The sequence below is a fragment of the Rhipicephalus microplus genome, chromosome 1 (genome assembly GCF_043290135.1).
Source record: "Rhipicephalus microplus isolate Deutch F79 chromosome 1, USDA_Rmic, whole genome shotgun sequence".
Lineage (NCBI taxonomy): Eukaryota > Metazoa > Arthropoda > Arachnida > Ixodida > Ixodidae > Rhipicephalus > Rhipicephalus microplus.
In genome coordinates this window covers 30771556-30781401 of record NC_134700.1, presented here as the reverse complement: position 1 = coordinate 30781401, position 9846 = coordinate 30771556, and the positions used below count along the sequence as shown (strand labels likewise).

The window sequence follows — 9846 nt, the reverse complement described above, 5'->3', positions numbered from 1 at the left end:
CCGCAACCCCAAGCCATGAGCTATGCTGCTGCTGCCCGACACTACACTCCACCTCGACGTCCACGTCAAGAGGCTGCGCTGATGCATTTTTGTCACCAGACACCCCCGCTGCCATACCGTCTACCCACCGGCCAATGCTACGCTCCGGCAAAAACCGATGTATGTTGTGCCCCGACCTCTTTGCTACTACTGCGAAGAAGCTGGTCACACCTACAGCGGCAGCCAATACCACCAAATAAGACTGTGTGGTTTCGCTATCAAAGCGCCAGTCCACAGTGGGGTTAAAGAATGCGCGCCATCACTGACTACCTCGCAGCCACACAGAGGACACCCCGAAAATCCTTGCATTCACCTTCACCTGGTCACTACATGTCGCCTCACTGCCAGTTTTACACTGGCTAGGCCTGGAGCCGGCCGTTTTGCTCATATTCGGAAAACTAAGCACAGTAACCTATATAGGCGCAGTTGCTGCAGGACGAACAAGCGAAGAACAATCACTGACGACAATACCGCTACACACCTTCAAGAACCCATCACAACCTCAACATAGTTCCGACGTCGAAACTTCGCGGCCAGAAGATCTGATGACGCAACGTCAAAACAGTGGCACAAACCATCGTAGCCGTGATTTGACGCCATGACCCAACCTCAACACCAGGCAACGAACTAGCGACCTCGACGTCCTCATCAATGGCCACAGCGTCAGAGCTCTCGTCGACATGGGAGCCGACCATTCCGTCATCAGTGGGACGTTCGCTGTGAGGTTGAAGTTAAGACTGGTTTCGGGGCTTAAGAAGGCCCGGGAACCCGTACAGCCGCAGGTCACCAAGTGACACCGACAGAAATCTTCGGCCAAGTTCATCGTTTAGAACATCGTCTTTTGACATGGCGCTCCAGAGCTTCTCATCACCAGCAGAGGTACAGCATTTACTGCTGACCTGACTCAGGCAATCCTGAGATAGAGCCAGACAAGCCACCACCTTACAACTGCATACCACCAATAAACCAATGGCCTGACCGAGCGTCTATTTGGTTATAAGGTTCGTGATAAATTTGCTACCCACTTCTGCTACTTTTGTGAACAAAGACAATATTTTTGAATAAAATAAATCAGAGGTTGGAAAACAACAAAGCCCAAAGTGGGCTCACACCCTGATTTGAAAGCAAATCACTAATGAAGACTCTGGCAAGGAAGGGCTTGCACATAACTATTGTACAATAAAACACCACCAAATATGTCAACATAATGCATGTCACATTTCATGTCAACATAATGCATGACACACCAATTGGGGATACCAACGACAAAAAACTACTACAGTAAACTTTAGTTAAACGGAGCCTGAAAGGACAAGAAAAATATGTTGCATTTATTAGGAGCTAAGTTTACTGACCGATCACCAGGGTTGCAACTGAGTTCATACCCAATCATACTAGACGCATTTGTTTCTTTTAAGCAGCAACTTATTTTACGGGAGACACTGCTCTTAAATGTTTCTTATTTCTTGATTGAGTTTGATGAAACTTGACGAGTTTATGCATAATTGTGTGGTTATTTCAAATATGTAATTATTTCTCTTGTATTAAGTGTACTTTTTTAAGAAACGCAGAATATTTTTTTTCACCTTTTGGGTAACAATTTTTTTCTAAACTAAAAGAGCTACAAAGCAAATTAGCATATTAGATGAATGTGTAATCAGATGTTATTGCAATGCAACAAAAAGAGATTTTTTTCAGAAAGTTATAGAATGTTTAACATTTTTCAGTAAGCCAATTTCAATCTGGAATTTCATCGACGAATGTTCAACATATATAAGTCTTCGTCTAATGAATTCAGAACATCCGAATTTGTTGAACTAGTCAGCTCTCATTACAGATTATTGTGATATGCTAATTTGTTTTTGCAACTCTTTGTTCAGAAAGAAAACTGCCTCCTTGAAAGGCAAACAAAATTTTCTGTATTTTTAAAAAGTACACTTTACAATAGGAAATAATCACATATTTGAAGTAAGCACACAAATATACATAAACTTACCAAGTTTCATGAATATTGATCAAGAAATCAAAAACATTTTTGAGTTCCATGTTATACAGATGTTCGTTTACTGAAAGTTCACTGCAGCTTGCACGTGCCAGCTAGGCACGACTAACTTTTACTCAGCCATCCGGAACTTTCTACAAGCATGGGTGGACAAATCTATCTTAGATTACTTTCAGGATCTTTCGCAAGACCACGAAGTGACTACTGTGTTTGGAGCAACACACTCACTCCTACGCCAGGCCATATAGTACGCCTCGATGTACGATGTTGTTCGAGCTGCTGTTCAACGTTTTTGGCCACAACATGCTCATATAGAGAAAAATAAAAGTAATCTATGAGTTCACATACTACCATTCAAGACAAGACCGAACCTGCCACATCAAAAGCAGCTCATTCAGTTACTTGTGTCATATGGTTCGCAGCAATGTGTACCTGCCTTAACTGGATGTGTTTCTCATCTGCCACAGAGGTTTGGTAGTTATGATGCTTGACTGCAGACCAACAGGTCACGGGATCATATGCTGCCCACGGTGGCTGCATTTCGATAAACGCAAAAACTACTGAACCACTTGCTTGGATTAAGGTGCACATTGAAGTACACCGAAGAGTCAAAACTTTTAAAGCCTTCCACTACAGCATCCTTCATAATCATATTGTGGTTTTGAAATGTATTTCTTTACCACTTCTGTGTCTGCCTGTGAAATTAATGTAACCTTAGTCACGTTCCACCATGTTAGGAACTGCACAAATGTACTCTTCTTTGTCATTCAAAGAGACCAGAACACATGCTTTGCCAATGTCGTTCATACTTAGAGGGAGGAGCGAATACACTAAAGAAAAAAAACAGTCGGAAATGTGTGGCGGGAGTCCTGCAACGTTGTTTCCAGCAACTATTCTTGTGCAAAGAAGGACAGTCCCACCATTTAAAGCACAAGTTGGATCTGTCACCTCAAATATTTTTTTAATAGAATAAAAGCCTCCAGTTTTGCTCTCGAACACAGAGCTGTTTTTCTTTCCAGCTTTGTACGATTCACTGTGAAAGATTGTGCCCAAAATAGAAAATCTGAAATGTTCTTGAACGATTGGAACTTGTCCACACCATGTCTGCAAGCAAGTAGACTCCTGATGACTGAGAGAAGGAACCTGTTTCGGTGTTCCAAACAACCATGCAGCTCCAATGTGCCGTGCATGCTCAGTGATTGGGTTACCGAGCATGTTACTACAAAAACGGAGCACTTTTGATGGCAATGGAAGCCCTGCAAGCAATAACTGGAGCTCTTGTGCCATCACCACTCTTTCCAGCACCTGCGCAGGCACAGCTTGTGCAGCACTAACAAGTTTTAAGAGGTAACCATTACTGTTTTCGAATGCGAAAGCAGAATGGGCCAACAAAGGACCAAACTGTCTCGCAGCATCAGCCAGGTGGAGAAGCTGATGCACATTAAAGCTCATACATCGCTGTCCATAGAGCCCGGCTGCCTGGGATACAAAGGATGTCAGAAGCCGTCCTGAAAAATACAACAAACAACTATTTCTTCAATGATGCTATAGAATATTACAACACCTTTTTCGTGCAGCCTCTCTTGTTTCAAAGAAGTAAGATTTACTACGCATAAGCCACCAGTGAAGAGATGAACACATTAAAAAAGCTGTATTTAAATACTTTCAAAAGTGGAATGGCCTAAAATAAACATTACGAAGCAAGCGTTTTGTTGAAATCTATAAATATCGCAAAATGCCAAAGCTCGCCTTTAAGCGTCATCACGCACTGGTGACAAGAATTTCAAAATATTGTGTAGAGCATCACAGGTGAACAAAGGAGTTACCTTTCAGTAGAGAAGGTGGGTGAAAGTTCATAGCAGCATCCCCTTCCAAATACATCAATTTACGGGGCTGCCTTTGTGCACCCCCCCCCAGTCACAGACCCCCTTCCTCTCTATTACATCAATGTTAGGGCTGGCTTTGCACCCCCCCCCCTATGCACACAAGGGCATTGCGATTATTAGCCAATACATGCCTCACGTCGATATGCCTTACTTACATGTCTACATAAACACATGCGAACCTGTGCGTACTACGCCAGGCCGAGCCTCTGACATGGTGGCTATTCACCCGACTGACAAATGACAGTAGTTTTGCATGAGGTATATAGTGTAATAAAGAAATCACTTTTTTTCTACGCTGACTTTTTCGTCTCCACTAGCAACGTCCCCGCTTGAAGAGGCCACAAAACCACCTCTGATATTTTTTCAAACATTTCAAACAAACACGTGCAGCATGTGCAGAACGCCGTTACAATCAACGATTCTACACGTGGCAGTGCTACGAGCCGGCGGCATGCCATAAAAGAAAAGAAACAATCCTTCCTTTTTTTTCGGGCCTTTCGTGCCTCCGTGTAAGCGCCGTTCAACTATCTGTGATGCGCCGATCGAAACATGCTGTGATTGGTCGAGCAAGAGTCTACGACTTCCCATCATTCTGCAAGCAGCTGTCTGTGCTGCTTTTGTTCGTCGTATTGCCAGTGCGCCTGCATCCCCCACTCACGAATCAGCTGCGGAGGTTGTCTGGTACGGCGTGTCCCTGTATGGGTCCAACGTGTTGGCGATCCTTTGAAGGCGTGCGCGCAACGCAAGGTTCATACTGGCTCGACTCATATGGGCGCGACAGCTGCAATTCGCCAACAAGCACTGCCGATCACGCTAATTGAAATAAATACTTATGGCTTGTTCTGGTAACTAATAAATAATTATGAACGAACGTAATGGTGGCACAGATACAGAATGAGTACCAATATTGCTTAAAAAAAGATATACTATGCTCTTTTTTATTCGCGTTTAAATTATAGTATGCTAGTATGGGGCACTACAAGTGAGAAGAATTTAAATAAACTAGAAATCTTACAGAAAAAAAGTTCTCCGCCTAATAAATGATTATTATGGCAATGCTAGGGAGATTCCTAGCGGTCAATTATTGATAAAACATGGTATACTCAAAGCAAGACAGGTGTTTGAGTATAAGCTATTACTTTACATTTATAAAAATAAACTCCACACTATTACGGCACCGGAAGGCGCACTCAAATACTCGCTCCGTAGGCAACTATTTCGCGTTCCTGCTACTAGGACTGGATATGGCAGAGCCCTGATTGCATACCGCGCCCCACAGCTTATAAATCATTTAGGTGAACAATTAAATTTTAACCTCTAAATAACGCAATTCAAATATCACATAAAAAATCTCCTCAATAATTGAGTATATTAAACATCATGTTTCCAACAAACTTCTGGCTAGGTTCCACATATGCTCTCACCGTTATGTACAAAACGCGTGTATATACAGTAGCATGTACGTACATATGGGCAGATGTATGTATTAATATGTGAGTGTATTATATGAATACATCAATACGTATGTGTTTTTTTAATATGTAATGAAAAGAGCCTCGATGGCTGATTCTGTGTCTATGCAGCCTATTTTTTGTACTTATATGCCACGTATTTTTGCTTTTATGCCATTTTTGTGTTTCTGTTATTATGCTGCTCCTTCTATTGTGATAATTATTATTCAATATGCACTGCAATATGCAATATGCACTGTTTGCTGAAGTTTTTTGGCGTAGCAAAGCCACGTCAGGCCGAATGGCCTTTAGCATCACTTCGTTTTTCTGTATTCTCTCCAGAAATAAAATCTGTTAATTTCATTTCATTTCAAATCTCGACACACAGCGCAACTTGCGACTGACCCTATCGCCACATCGTCTTCTCAGCTTTCGCTCTCCCTCTCCCCCAGTGGTGGTCAAGTGCTGTCGGATGCTTTTCTTTTGCTTCACCAGCAGCTACTTCTCAGTGTCGAATCGCAGTAAGAGGGGCGCGTTCTCAGCTCGTTCGCAAGGCCGCAGAATAGGCCGTTTTCCTGGACCTGGGGACCATAAAGTAATCTTTTTATGCTTCTGAAAATTTCGTTCGTGACAAGCACACAGCTACAATGCAACTCACGGAGTCCCGGCCACTGCAAGTAGACGGTGTTTCAAGCAGCGCATCAGCACTGACATATGCCAGGCAAGATTGAGAGGAGCAAGAGAGGGGTGCTCATCGAAAGGGTAAAGCAGCTTTAGGAGAGTATACCATGGAGGGAAGTGCAGAAAAGAACAAAAGGAATGATCGTCACAGTTTCTATAATCAAACACGTCTAACTCCGCTATTACAGCACCGTTTCGAAAAATTCTCACAGCTCCATGTTTGTCATACACTCGTTCACAATTCCCCACCACAATTGAATTTTGACCTCTCGGTGGTTTACGAGCCCTCTAAAAGGGGTCTGCAACGCTTTTTCTTCTGAATTCTGCAGCACTGAAGTTTGTGTAGTGCTGAATACTGATGAACACAAAAAGAACTATCGAAATTGGAACACGGTAAAGGACGTTATTAGCCTTCAGAGTTCAAAACCTCAGCAGACAAAAAAAAACAATCCCTTTCCCATTTCACTCTGAGTCTCCCACTAATATCAAAGGCCATTTCAAATCACCTCTTATAAAGACAGTCTTCTTGAGAAATTATTATTCTTTCAATGGCACGATTGTTTTTTACTGTGAACTGAAGACAGTTTTGTAAAATGCAATTGATTGTGCTTTCAGTTGTCAACGTGTTCTTACCTGCACGATCAATGTGGTCAGATGACAGCTCTTGCAAAAGCAAGAGAAAAATTGCCTCAGACAGGAGGGCGAAGTGACGGAAATATCTTGGCAGTAGCACAGGGTAGCAGCATGGTAAACAGTAAAATAGCAGCCAGTTTCGCCACTCGTGCGCCTTTCAATAGCACCTCTCTCGTAGCGCGCGAGGCAGCCGGGTGAAATGATGTGGAGGACGAATGTTCAGCAGGCGTTTGTTGATCACCCTCAATGTGCTTGGACGTCCTGTAGGGGGGCAGCAAACAGTTCTAGTCAACTACTAGTAAGAAATTCTCCATATGAATTAATGGTCCCCTGAAGCATTCCAAAGGAAGCTTTTTATGCAACACTAAAAACATCATTACATGGCAACTTCATGCATTCATGTTACTGCTGCGGACAGTGACGTAGTGGCCGCGGTGTTGTTTGCTGACCCAATAGAAAGAGTTTGATCCCATGCATAGCAGTACCATTTTGACAAAGGCGAAGTGCTAAAAGCGCACGTGCTGCATGATATCAGGGCATGCTTAAAGAGGCACTGACATCAAATTTCAAGATCAAGATATGCCGATGATTTGATCGCTTGGTATGAGTAGGCCTTTTTGGCCAAATTTTAATGGCATGGAATGCGAGGAAGTTATTTTATTTTGATGTCAAACAGCGTAGAGAAGCTAAGGAGAGAAAACTGGAAATATACTGCCCTGTGACATCAACACAAGAGCTGCGTGTTCGGCGTGATACATTCCACAAATACCACGCTGAGTGACGATACGCTAGTAACAATGACGTCGACAACCGGCACGTCGAGGCGTGGAAGGTGTTTCGTCTCCTAGCAGACGAAACGCCAGTGTGCGTGACACCACCATTTTTTGTGAAAGCAGCATCAGCTATGCAGCGGCCTAGGTGTGGCCGCGAGGTAGCGCTGACGGCACTACAATTTGACGGCCTTTCGCCTCATTTTGAACCTCATTTGATAGCAGATATATAAATCAATTACAGATATTCATTCGTACCTCAGATGCATTTTAGGTCGCAAATCGCTACTAAAGGGACGATAGCTACTCGTTGACGCGGAAATATGGACATGAGTAAACTTGATGTCAGTGCTCCTTTAAGAGCTCCAGGTAGTAAAAATTTCCAGAAACCTCAACTAGGCTTAATAATCATATGGTGTGCTTGATAACCATATGGTGATTCTGGCATGTGAAACCCTTAAAACAACATTCCTGTTACAGCTAGACATTACGCTAGGTGGCATTAGTATTCTTGTTTGAGAAGACAATGTGCTGTTTACATTTGAACACTAGAAGGGGCACTTTGAAAAAAGCCCTGGCTGGTTTTGTGGACCTAGATTGATTTATCCATAGACTACGTGCCATTGTTCACTACAGTATTTTCTACATTGGTCAAATGCCAGGCTTTTCTGAAATCAATTTCCATCATTTTACAGAGGAAGCTTTCGAGAAAAACAAAAGTATCGCCCATTCAAGCACGCAAACCTTCAAATAGGGGAAGATGCCAAAGTATACATGAGACGGCATCATACAAACACATGTATGTCAAAACGTTGGCAGCAATATAAAAGTGGGCCATATGCACTGTTTTAAAATATTTATCCACAGTATTTCAACCATGAGGTGTATGGTGCACTCACCCATGTAGTATGGCTCATTGCTGTTTGACGAGTCGAACCAATAATCAGCAAACTGCCTTGTTACGCCCAGCAGAACACTATGCATATACTCCACTGTATAGCCCCACACAAGGTCGAAGTGTGGGAGTTTCACCAGTGGTGACACCCCTTTCAAGCCATTGACTGGGGTCTTTAGTCTCGATGCCAGGGTCATGACTTTTCGGATGCCTCCTGATGTCCTCTCCACATCAGGTTCTGCATTCAAGTATATCAGGCGCCCCTCAGTGAAATAAAGCAGAAACTACATACATATTTCACTGAGTAAATGCTATAGAGATTCCTTAAGGACTCAAGCACCACCAAACAGGCGCACAAGCTACTTGTTTATGGAGAAGTAGGTACGCCCCAACAACTGCCATGACAAGCACACTGCCTTCACACGTTTACCTTTGAACCTGTACCGTGCCAGCACTTTTGAAATCAAGCAAATTTTGCGAGGTGCAGCATATTGCAGTGTATTCAGTCGGGAATTTCTGTGTTCACCTTCGATAGTATCTCTGATTTCCACTGTCAAGTGTTTATGTGTGCCACTGTTGAACCAGCTGAGTGGTTCCGAAGTATCGTTTTTCTTTTATTTTTTTTACTCGTTTGCTATATGGCATAGATTAAAACAAAAAGATTCAAGTTGATTGATATGTGGTGTTTTGCGTACCGAAACCACCAAATGATTATGAGAGACACCGTAGTGAAAGGCTCCAGAAATTTCGACCACTTGTGGTTCTTTAACGTGCACCCAAATCTGAGCACACGGGCCTACAACATTTCCGCCTCCATCGGAAATGCAGCTGCCACAGCCGGGATAAAAAAAGGAGGATTCAAGTCAGCTTCCTAGCTAACGTCCAGAATCAGTCAATGAAATTCGCGGATGCATTTGGAATAAATGTTCATGAACACTCAATGAGCAAAGGCGAGGTTCTGGTGAGAATGTGAGAGGGTACAGTTCAGTTTCAATTTATTAAAATGAGATACCTAATCTAGACAGTTAGCTTTCATCCCCACTAGAAGCAACAAATGATGATCATCTACCACCCTTTGTTGGTTTTAACAGCAGGTGATGGAATTTACAGATGCCGATGGTGTTGTGAAGTGTTTGCGCAAAGGTGACCATAATAGCGTAGATATATGTACTGACATAAGCAATATCAGATGCAACACTAATATTACTGTTTAAATGCTGTTGGTGAGTGCAAAATTGTTCATGAAATTGACTGCTCTATAGAGAGAAACGATATCTTTAGCAACGCACCGGACCTGAGCACCGGACCTGTGCACCACCCGCGAAATTTTATTTTGTTGTGGCACAAAACAGAAAAATTACCATTTCAAAAATGTGACTTTACTACCTTCCCTCTTTCCAAGAAATTTCTGGCTACGCCTCTGTCGTTGACTAAACATCAATTTGGTATTTCAACTCATATTGCTCACAATGCGTTTTGACAATATCGG

General features: G+C 42.8%; 1 pseudogene; it reads right to left on the bottom strand.

Moving 5' to 3' along the window:
- Positions 1 to 770: 770 nt before the first annotated feature.
- On the bottom strand, positions 771 to 8554 carry LOC142765230 (uncharacterized; annotated as a pseudogene).
- Positions 8555 to 9846: the final 1292 nt, after the last annotated feature.